The sequence below is a fragment of the Clarias gariepinus genome, chromosome 2, assembly GCF_024256425.1.
Source record: "Clarias gariepinus isolate MV-2021 ecotype Netherlands chromosome 2, CGAR_prim_01v2, whole genome shotgun sequence".
NCBI lineage: Eukaryota > Metazoa > Chordata > Actinopteri > Siluriformes > Clariidae > Clarias > Clarias gariepinus.
The window spans coordinates 28,117,848-28,128,403 of record NC_071101.1 but is presented as its reverse complement, the minus strand read 5'-3'; positions in this window follow the sequence as shown (position 1 = coordinate 28,128,403).

Below are 10,556 nucleotides of genomic sequence, written 5' to 3'. Positions count from 1 at the left end.
GCTTATCTCCTGCCTGGTGACAGTCTTTTCAAGCCTGCCCTTAATGACTTGGGGAAGCTCACATGCTTGGCTTCCCAGGGTTACAAGCACCCAATGATGTCAGAACAGTGAGGAGAGGAGAGGGAGATGGACCGGGGGTGAAATTCTTAAGAATGTATGTCTATTAAAAAAGAAAAGCTAAAATGTGTCTTATTGCATATTAATAGAACACTATTGCAGTGTTTCATAAGAGGTCACATGGTATAACCACTGTCCTTTTGAGGACCGTGTGGGGAACTGACCGCAATTTTAAACCGCAAAGTTAAATCAGAAATTCGTGAGCAATTTATCAGCTTGTTGAAGTAGTGTTTATTCACTTCTGAAAAAATAAACCTTTTACCTCTAAGTTCATTTTGTGTAGCAAAGCCTGAAATTTGCCAGAAAAGTCACATGACTGGAAAACTTGCATTATAAGCAACAGTATTATTGAAGTAAATAATGTTGTGTATTACCTACACAAAATCCTTCAAACCGAAGGGCTGAACAAAGTGAGCTTATAATGAGCACTTGACACTAGTGAGAAGTCTTAAGTGAAGTTGTCATCATAGCTAGCTGACTTTACAATGAAGTCACATGTACAGTAAGTCATACAAAACATTTTAGTAATATACTGTAGCCATGAAATATATTCCAGATATTCCATGGCTGGTATGGTATAATCCACTGAATACTCACCAGTGTGTTTTTACTCATTACTACCAATTGGTACGATCTTAAAAAAATATTCTACTATACAGTATACTGACTGCAGCATAATTTAAGACGCAGACATACAGTAGACATAAGACCTTTCTCTGATAAGTAGAAAAATTTATAAAAGCATGATGAGCCTTGCTCATCACTAGTTACATAGCACTTTTACGAGTGAATCCTTCGGGGGAGTTGATAAGTCCCTATCTCACTCTGCATGGATGGATTGCAGGTGGCTGTCTCTCCCTCAGATGGCATCCAGACTCTCACCCTTTAGGATGGAGCGGAAAGTTTTTGTCCATAATTTACCTCTTCAAATATAAGAAAAGTTTTAAAACGCTGGATAAAAAAAGACAATGCATCCAATTAAATAAATAATGACTTGAAAGGTGGTAATTACAGCGGAGTAAATTCTAGACATGCACACCCTGGAGCAGAAGAGAAAACATGCATGAGTCTGTATATAAGACATCTAAAGCCTTATATAGAGTCAAGGACCAGATTGGTTCTAGTGTCTCTATATGGCTGTGTGTGATTCTAAGAGAAACTTGCTAATAGTAATTAGGATGTGGACAATTATAATAAAAAGAATAAAGCAAAATATAACATTAAACATCTGTGTTTGGTTAGGATTTTCATTCTGAGGAATGATCTTGGGATGAATTACATTCTCTGTGATCACTTGTTACAGTGCTGTTGATTACACCAGTGTGATTAGTCAGACGACATTGAGTCATTATTAGTTTCAGCAGCTCAAACTGAGGTGCATAGGTCACGCAAATAACAGGTTGGTTTTTTCTGTTTCTTAGTAACGTGCATTTCTTTGTTGATTATTTATTTCAACATTTGGGCTGGAGAAGGAATAACTGTTCATAGCTGCTATGTATAATGCAAGCCAAAGGTTTCCAACTTACTTCTGTATCATACTTCTATTCATTTTTAAGTATCCTTACTTTACTTTCTTCCATTTTGGGGAACTTTTTCTCATTTTATGCCACCACATTATTTATGCTAAATATTATACTTTCTACTTCACTACCTTATGAAACAACCTCCACTCTACCCAAGAAAGCATGATTTTCACTCACTGAAGACAAGACTATAGGCAGAAAGACCCACAAACAGGTAGCAACTGAAGGTAGTTTCAGTAAAGGCCTGAGAAAGTATCTTCAAGGTGGAAACTCAGCAATTGGTCATGCCCATTGGTTCTAGATTTCAGGCAGTCGCATCCTGCAAAGGATTTTTATTTAAGTATTAAATCCTTATGTTTGTAATTATGTTAGTTTTTTCGTTTATTTATGAGCATGAAAATAGTATGAAAGTAGGTATAGTTTTTGAATGGTCAATGCCCTACTTTTTTGGACCCATGGAATGAAAGCTGATAGTCTTGACTCCATTCACATCTTCAATGTGGTGATGTATAGAGACCAAATGCCGAACACTTGTCTGTTTTTGAATGTATAGACCCGACTGCATATTAGGCAAAGAGAGTGAGTCTGATAACTACAATATTTGGTTAAACATGTTTTGGATTTCTATATTTTTTTTCTAGAGAGCATGGTGGCTATAGATTTAAACTAAATCTTAAAGGAAAGTTTCCACCTTGTTATTTCACAGCCACTCAGATCTCTCTGAGAAAAATGTCTCAGCTGAATGTTGATTGTTCATGATAAAGTTTATCAGACACATTTAATCACCTTATATTAACAGATCTGTACGCAGAGAGACATAGGGGTCATTTCAAGGAGTAGATAAGGCAGGAGTCTATTCACAAAAAATAATAATGTAACATTAGAGCCATAATAAATACCAGTATCATTATTTTTGATTATTAAGTGCATTTGAAGGAGAGTACTTTTGTACTTTAATCAAGTGCAAATGTACAGGAAATGGGGGACGTAATATTTGACCTATCTCTACTTTTACTCAAGTACAAAAATTGTGTACTTCATCCACCACTGGTCCTGGATGACCTCCTGCCCTGCACATTTTGTGTTTTCCCAGCTCCCACTACTTACTTAAAGTGGGAGTGATACTGTAGAGCAGGGAAAACCTTGAAATGTGCAGGACAGGGCGTCGTCCAAGACCAGGGTTGGGAACCTGTGATGTACTGTACAGTAAACAACAAAAAAAATCTTATTTATAAACAGTCAATGCATGAAATTCAATTATAAAGAGATAAATCATACATTATATCATCACTTTTATTGAAAAACATTTGTGTTGGTTAATTGCTGAGGCAAGAGCAATAAAATACTTTGGCTGCGGGGTTATTCACACTACCCTATCAATGAATCATTTCCTATAACACTAAATCCTGTTGTATATTTTTCTTTACATTCTTTACAGTCATGGAATGAATTAAACTCCTCTATAATAACAGTGACATAGAAACACTGCTAAGATTTTGTTTCCAAACTTTGTTTAAAGACAAATCAGTGTTATATTGGTGTATATTGCCTCTTGGACAGTTATTTTTCTCCCAGATGGTTTATTAAATAGTAGAAGGAGTACAGTCTTTAGTACTAGGAGCTCATGATTATTTTGCAGAGATTAATCTATTTAAACTGAGGCCTCATTGACCAGACCCCCTATACCCCCCCCCCCTCCCCCCTCCCTGGGTGCTTTCATTCCTCCCAGAAAAGACTTGGGGATTATAGCAAGGTACTAATTGGAGAGTAAATTTGGTAGAAAGTACATTGGTAGAGAGCTTTAGAGCCTTTGTTAAGTTGTGCAAACTGTCTCACTCTTTATAGAAAGCTATGTGTAAGTACCACATTTCAGGGCTGTTAGGCCAGTTATCTGCATCAGTGCTCTCGTTCTCTACAGGCTAAGCACGGTGGAAGCAGACGTCAATTAGCTTGGGAAGAGCGCGCACAACACAGTCTAAACATTGCATTTGGAAACACACTTTGTAGTGACAAAATTACTTTTCTTTAAACTAATCTACAAAAAGTGTTTCTAAGACTAATCATAGTTTTACTTTGCTCTTTTAGTTAAACACGACTGAATTAGGCTGACGGTTATATACATGGTGTATTTAGTACCATGCAGAGCTTTTAATTTAGAGAATAGGAAGCTGTAAGAAAAAAAAGTTATACTGTAATATTATGGTATAAAATTGTTGTTATGACAAGACCAATATACAAACCTAAATCCATAAATATATATTTAAGTTACTTATAGAATCAAAAGAGAGGGATTACACAAGGAGACAGGAAAAAAGGAAGCTGTTTTGACTTCTTGTAAAATATAATTACTGGATTTAGAAACTGGAAATTCCATCCAGTGTTGGAGTTAGATAGGAAATAATAAAGTCCTGAAAGAGGTGCGTTCTTAAATCAACACCAGTGTGGTAATGTACTTGACATGGAAAGTGTAGTCATAATTTTAGGGACAAATACATGGTTAATTGTAGTGCAGGAGAAAAAAAGCAACTGTAACTTTATCCAGTATGTGTAATACTGGTATAAACATCTAAACTCTAAAATAATAATAAAGTCAGTAATGATAGTGTTAATAATTATTGAATAAAAAAGTTACCTGCTTGCAAAATGCAGACATTGTGTGTGTGTGTGTGTGTGTGTGTGTGTGTGTGTGTGTGTGTGTGTGTGTGTGTGTGTGTGTGTGTGTGTGTGCGAGACATTCAGAGAGAGAGAGAGAGAGAGAGAGAGAGACCATGAGAGTAATTAGTTGTCTGGTCAAAACATAGAGAACAAAGTCTAGTTCGACCTCTAACCTTGCTCCTGAGGGGTTAAAAGAGGTCATGGAGTAATAACACCTTTCAAGACATGAAATTGCCTACTTACCTGTAGACTGCATCAATTGTTTCAAACTCACACCCAGTCAGAAAAAAAAAGAAAGAAATTGGATCATGTTTACATGTTCCCTTCAGCAAAAAGCGCTTTGAGTAAGATTATTGTTCTATTATAGTCTGTATTGTATTGTATAGTCTGCTCTAGACACTCTAATGGAATGGCAGGTCAAAACGTGCCTTGACTGTTTAATGTTTAATTAAGAGTGGTTAAATGTTTCTTGTCCCAGTCAAACCACTTACACACCCAGACTCAGGTATGACTCAGGTCGCTAATAGGCCTCAGTTACCCTTCCTGTTTCTTGGCTCTTTAATGGTCAATCAGAACAGTTTGTTTGTCTGGTCAAGAGAGATGGCTATGTGACAGAGGAGAGCAAATAAAGCTCCCCCAGCGCAGAGAGATATCTCCACATCTCCACATTCCTACTGGACCAAGGAGCCCTGGGGCCACACAGATGAGGGGCCTTTTGTACGAGATAGGGCTAGAGACAAGAAAACTTCCTCTTTGTTGGCTGGGGAACATATTCTGATGGACGAGGGAAAACCTGTCCACATATCTCCTCTTTTGAAGGCACTCTTCAGGAGTTTTGGAAAATAACTGAAGTTAGGAAGATAGCACAGATACTTTTACAAGTTAGATAACTAACCAAAATCTTTAACTTCCAACAACTGGATAAGAAAAGACAACAAATAAATGAAATGTGTCTGAAATATTACAAGAAGCTTTGGCTACATATAAAGTTTATTTGGCTTTATTAATTTAACCAGTAAAGACAAAAGTTTGTATATATGAGTATTGAAGTCAGTAGACAATCCCAGCAAATCAGCCCAAAATTATCAGTACGGATCACGGATACGGAAGCATTAAGAAATGTTCAGCATTCGTGTATTCAGTTTATACACAATGCCAAAAGTCAGGAGCCACCAATTTAATAACCTGCTGTAATTTTACTTATGAATTTTAAATAATTCATATTATATTTTAACTCATGAATCAAGACTTTTGGGCCACCCTGTATAACTACATACAACCCTTCATTATTAATAGAGAACGTTGAGGTTAATGATTGGCGAAAATCTTCTCTGGAATATCTCCTACCAAGGAAAACCTGCAAAGAACATGGCGTTTGTCTATAAAAAATAGCTTTAAAGTTTTATGATGAGTGAAGGCTACAGCATTATCTCTCAACACAGCAAGGAGTGTACTGTATTCACTTTACTGTTGCCACTCTTCTACTCCCTCCAGCTTCTCAAGAAATTTCTTTACAATTTGAAGAACATTCACACACTTCGGATCATGGCAGGCCAGTGACTAAAGTTGCAAACTGTTGTGTTCCCTTTAACACCACGAGTGTTTTTATCTCTATGACGTCTCATTCGTGTATGTATTTACACATTTGCATATGTAAGCAGGATAACCACTCCATCTGCTTGTTTTGGGGGATTAGAAGTTTCTTTGACTTTTATAAGGGACTAGAGCAGACCCAGCATGAGGTACTGTGCTGACTGGCACCGTGCTGCCCACAGAGAGGATTTGAGAATCACACACTGTGCAGGGACTCTACATGTCTCACAGCATAGGGAGGCTGCATGCTGTCCACAATTATTGTCACTTATTATAAAAAAAAAAAAAAACACTCAAACACTTCATTAAAAAGACTTGTATACCAGCTCAGGAAATTTCTAACCAACCAAGCAGAGGCACAATGTGCCATCATAACATCACACAGATATACTGTAGGTCAGGACTTTCAGTTTAGATTAAAATGAATCATCAGAAAGTGGAAAATGTGATGTAACTTTGGCCTTGGCATGGTTGTTGATCCCAGATTGGTTGGTAAGAGTTTTTCCAAGGATTTTCATGTATAGCTAAATGGTGCAAAAAACATACAGTAAGCAGCAGTTCTGCATTTGAAGCATGACAGATGCTGACCACAGATGAAGACCACATTGGGTTCTGCTTCGGTGAACAGAAAGAACATCGACAACTATTAGTTTTCTTGGGGTTAGGGTATATATAACAGGCATTCAAGTCAAACTCAGAATTGGGGTGAAATTTCTTGTGAATGAGGACGTAAACCCGATTTGCTGATTTAGACGTTTACGGAAGCACAGTATGGTGATGAGAGTATGGTGATGTTTTAAAGAAGGCTGTACATCCCTGAATGATGATCCCGGCCGAGGTGGCTCAGAGCCCCATGAACTTGTTTCTAAGAATAATCAGAAAGCAGAATGTCTGATGCATGAAAAATGACAGAACTCTTGTTGCCACCTTGCAGAGGAGACCCATTTACCTATGGGAACTGTAAACACACTTATTTACAAACAACATTCGCACATTACAGGAGCTTGGCTGGAACATCCCCCATATAGTCCTGACCTTACTCCAAGCCATTTCCACATGTTTGGGCCATTGAAGGAATTCCTGGGTGGCGAGCCTAGATGTGAAGCAGGTACTGGAAAGAAGTGTAAAGTGTAGGCAGTGAAGCTCATGGTTAAAAAGCAACTATCGTCTTACATTGCAGGTTTATACACCAATCAGTCATAATATTAACACCACATAAAATGAACATTTATTACCAATTATATACCAGTACACTGGTGACTAATGCTTGATTTATGCCTGTTGGGACCAAAGACTAACTTGTCTGATCTGATCCCATGAAAAAGCTAATGTAGCACAAATTGCTGAAAAAAGGTTAATGCTGGCTAAGATAGAAAGGTATCAGAACACTTTATGCATCACAGCTTGCTGTGTATGGGGCTCTGCGGTCAAGGAAGTTGTTCTTCCGGCCTCCAAATTCTGCAGATCCCAATGCAATCGAGCATCCCTGGGATGTGCTGGACAACCAAGTAAGATCCATGAAGAATCCACTTTGCAACTTCCAGGACTTAAAGGATCTGCTGCTAATGTCCTGTTGCCTGATGCCATAGCTCACCTTCAGAGGTCTCGTGGAGTCGTGTCTCAGGAAGACAGAGTTGTTTTGGTGGTATAGGGGAAACAAACAATATTTCACTTAATGTTTTAAGGTCTTAAAACTGTGGCATTCGAAGTTGGACAATGAATCCAATAAACTGGTTTTCTTTATTTTACAGTACACCTAAACTGATCCATGCGGGCTAAAATTTTGATTTTGCCCCCAGAGGAATGTTTTATTTTTCCATGCAGGGATCATTTCAGGGTTAGTTCAAACATAGTAATATATGAATTGAAAGAATATATACAATTCATATCACCTGATGAGCTATCTCCGTTTACAGTACAAGCTTACACACGCTGACAAGAGAAAGTGGGAGGACCGGATGACATGAACATTGTATGGTTAGTAGAATAAATTGGCTGTCTCTTTTTTCCCCTTCATTTGTGATTTAACCAAAGTCTTTAGATTGGGCTTTGAAGTCACGTAGAGAGATAACCAGTGTAATGCCTGATGGATTGTTTGTTTAGCTTGAGAAAAGGCGCAAGAGTATCTATTTCTTTTTACCTGCCTCTCTTGTCACACTTGCAGACTGGGTGCCAAAAAGAGGAACATAATAAAGAGAAATGTGTTGACAAAAGCAAAAAGAAAAGAAAAAAAATCAGTTGGGAAGGTGTGATAGAGCTGTCTCTGGCACATCTACAAAGGTGGTTTTGTTTGAATGTGTGTATGTGTGTGCATGTGCATGTTTCTATAATATGCGACTCAATTTTGAATTACAAAAGAGCATATTTTATTCGGCGGCACGGTGGTGTAGTGGTTAGCACTGATGCCTTGCACCTCCAGGGTACATGTGTGCATGGAGTTTGCATGTTCTCCCTGTGCTTGGTCGGTTTCCTCCGGGTATTTCGGTTTCCTCCCACAGTCCAAAGACATGCAGGTTAGACTAATTAGTCGTTCCCAAATTGCTCGTAGTGTGTGTGTGTGTGTGTGCCCTGCGATGGATTGGAACCCTGTCCAGGGTGTATCCTGCCTTGTGCCCTAAGCCTCCTGGGATAGGATCTAGGTTCCCGCAACCCTAAATACAGGACAAAGTGGAATAGAAGATGAGTGAGTAATAAGATAATATTTCATTTCTCACTTGTCTACAGAGTGGCATACTTTAAAGCAGCCTGATACAAAGCCTGATGGCCTGTCTCTGTATGTAAAACGATTGCTAGGAGATTGAAACAATTTCAGACTGCTTGTTAGTCAAACAGGAAGTAAGAAAGAAGGTCGTCAAGGGTATTAGCATGATTACCCTGTGCAATCACAACTGCACATCCTGAATGGTGTTAAGCCTTAAGTAATATATGCAGACCATGCAGGATAAGACACTGCACAAATAGATCTTTCACCTCTGCCCTCAATAACTTAAACCTCAATAAATCTGACCATCAAGGCCTGAGAGGAAATTTGTAAGAATTACCCTTAGGGGCAAATCTGACCTTTTCATCACAGTGGTAAGTGTCAGGGTTGATAAAGTGCATCAAACTCAATTAGGGACTAACATGCACTGGGTTTTTGTAAAGTTATAAACATATTATGATGCATGGATTAGTATTAAGAAACTCATTGTCTCTGCTAGTAAGTATGTCAGAGAGTCAGCCTCCTCGCCCACATCCGTTCTGAAATAGTTATCTAATCACAATTCCCCAAATTAACCTTCACCTTATGAACAAAACTACAAAGTTAATCTCAGATCAAAGTTAAAGGGGGACTTTTGTCAACAATAGGCACCACTTCACCTGGTTCCATTCCCAAAAGCACCATTTTTTCAGTGGTTAGTTTCCATCAATCATTTACTAAAGCTAATGAGAGATCCACCAATCAAAGGTCACGGCTGAGCTAGAACTGCCACCTGATTCCCAAACATTTACCTCCAGGTTATATCCTATTAGAATCTAAACAAAAGAAAGAAAATCAGGGGGAGGCTTTACAATATCTTGAGGATTAACCTTTTGTGCTTACACGAAAGTCTCCTAGGCTGGCTGGCTGATGAACGAAGATGGGACTGGATAAACATAAAAGAAAAACACTTTATTTAATGGAGGTCACCTTTACCGTCCGTCTCCTAATAAATTAAAGCATGGGTCAAAGTTCAAAGCGAAAAAAAAAAAGGGCTTAACTGTCTAACAGACTGGTGCTAGTTAACGTTTAGCTATAGACTACACACAGAGTAGGTAAAGATAAAGCTCTTGTGAAACTTACTTTTTAAGCTCAGTCAAGCTGCGAATTTATGACAAAATCCAACCTGTACCATGCAAACTGCCTCATTCATGAACTGCAAACTGTAACTGTAAAGTTTTTACATGCCACTACTGCCCTCTATGTGCTGCTACAGAAAAACGAGCCAATCATCGAAAAGAAACCAAACTCCCTTTTTTCATGGACTACAGGGAGTGAAGCAATTTAATGCACTCATTTGTGGGTGGGGGTATTAGAGACTATAAAAACAAACACACACACACACACACAAACATGTGCATGCATTTTTCTATTTAAATGTTGATAAAGGACTGGTCCAGCAAAATTTGAACCATGTGCAAGTAAGTAAGACTTGCATAATCAATGCACCTGGAACCAGGAGACATATTTCACTGTTGAGTCGTAATGAAAGCCCATCATGGTTTCCTTTTCTTCCCTCAAGCAAAATGATTAATGTATTTATATATATATATATATATATATATATATATATACAGCTGTGGCGATGTGATTTTTAGATGCCCTGTGGATAAAAAGAATGTAAAGCAACATCTCTCATTAAAACTGAGATCTGCATACAAAAGTCTATCAATTTCACAAAGTGCTTAAAATATTTTTGTAATTTATCCATTTTATTTACAACTTCAGCGCTGGGTCAAACAGGTCACTAACATATGCTTACAGTATATTGATTGTACTGCTTCCTCCTCCTGAACGCATATGCATGGTGATTTTGGACACAGAATGTGTACTGAATGGTGAGAATGGAAGAATAGGAGAATAAAAGATGAGAAGAAAAGACCCTCATGGCTAAACCTGTCTATGGAAATGAGTAGAGAATGAATTAG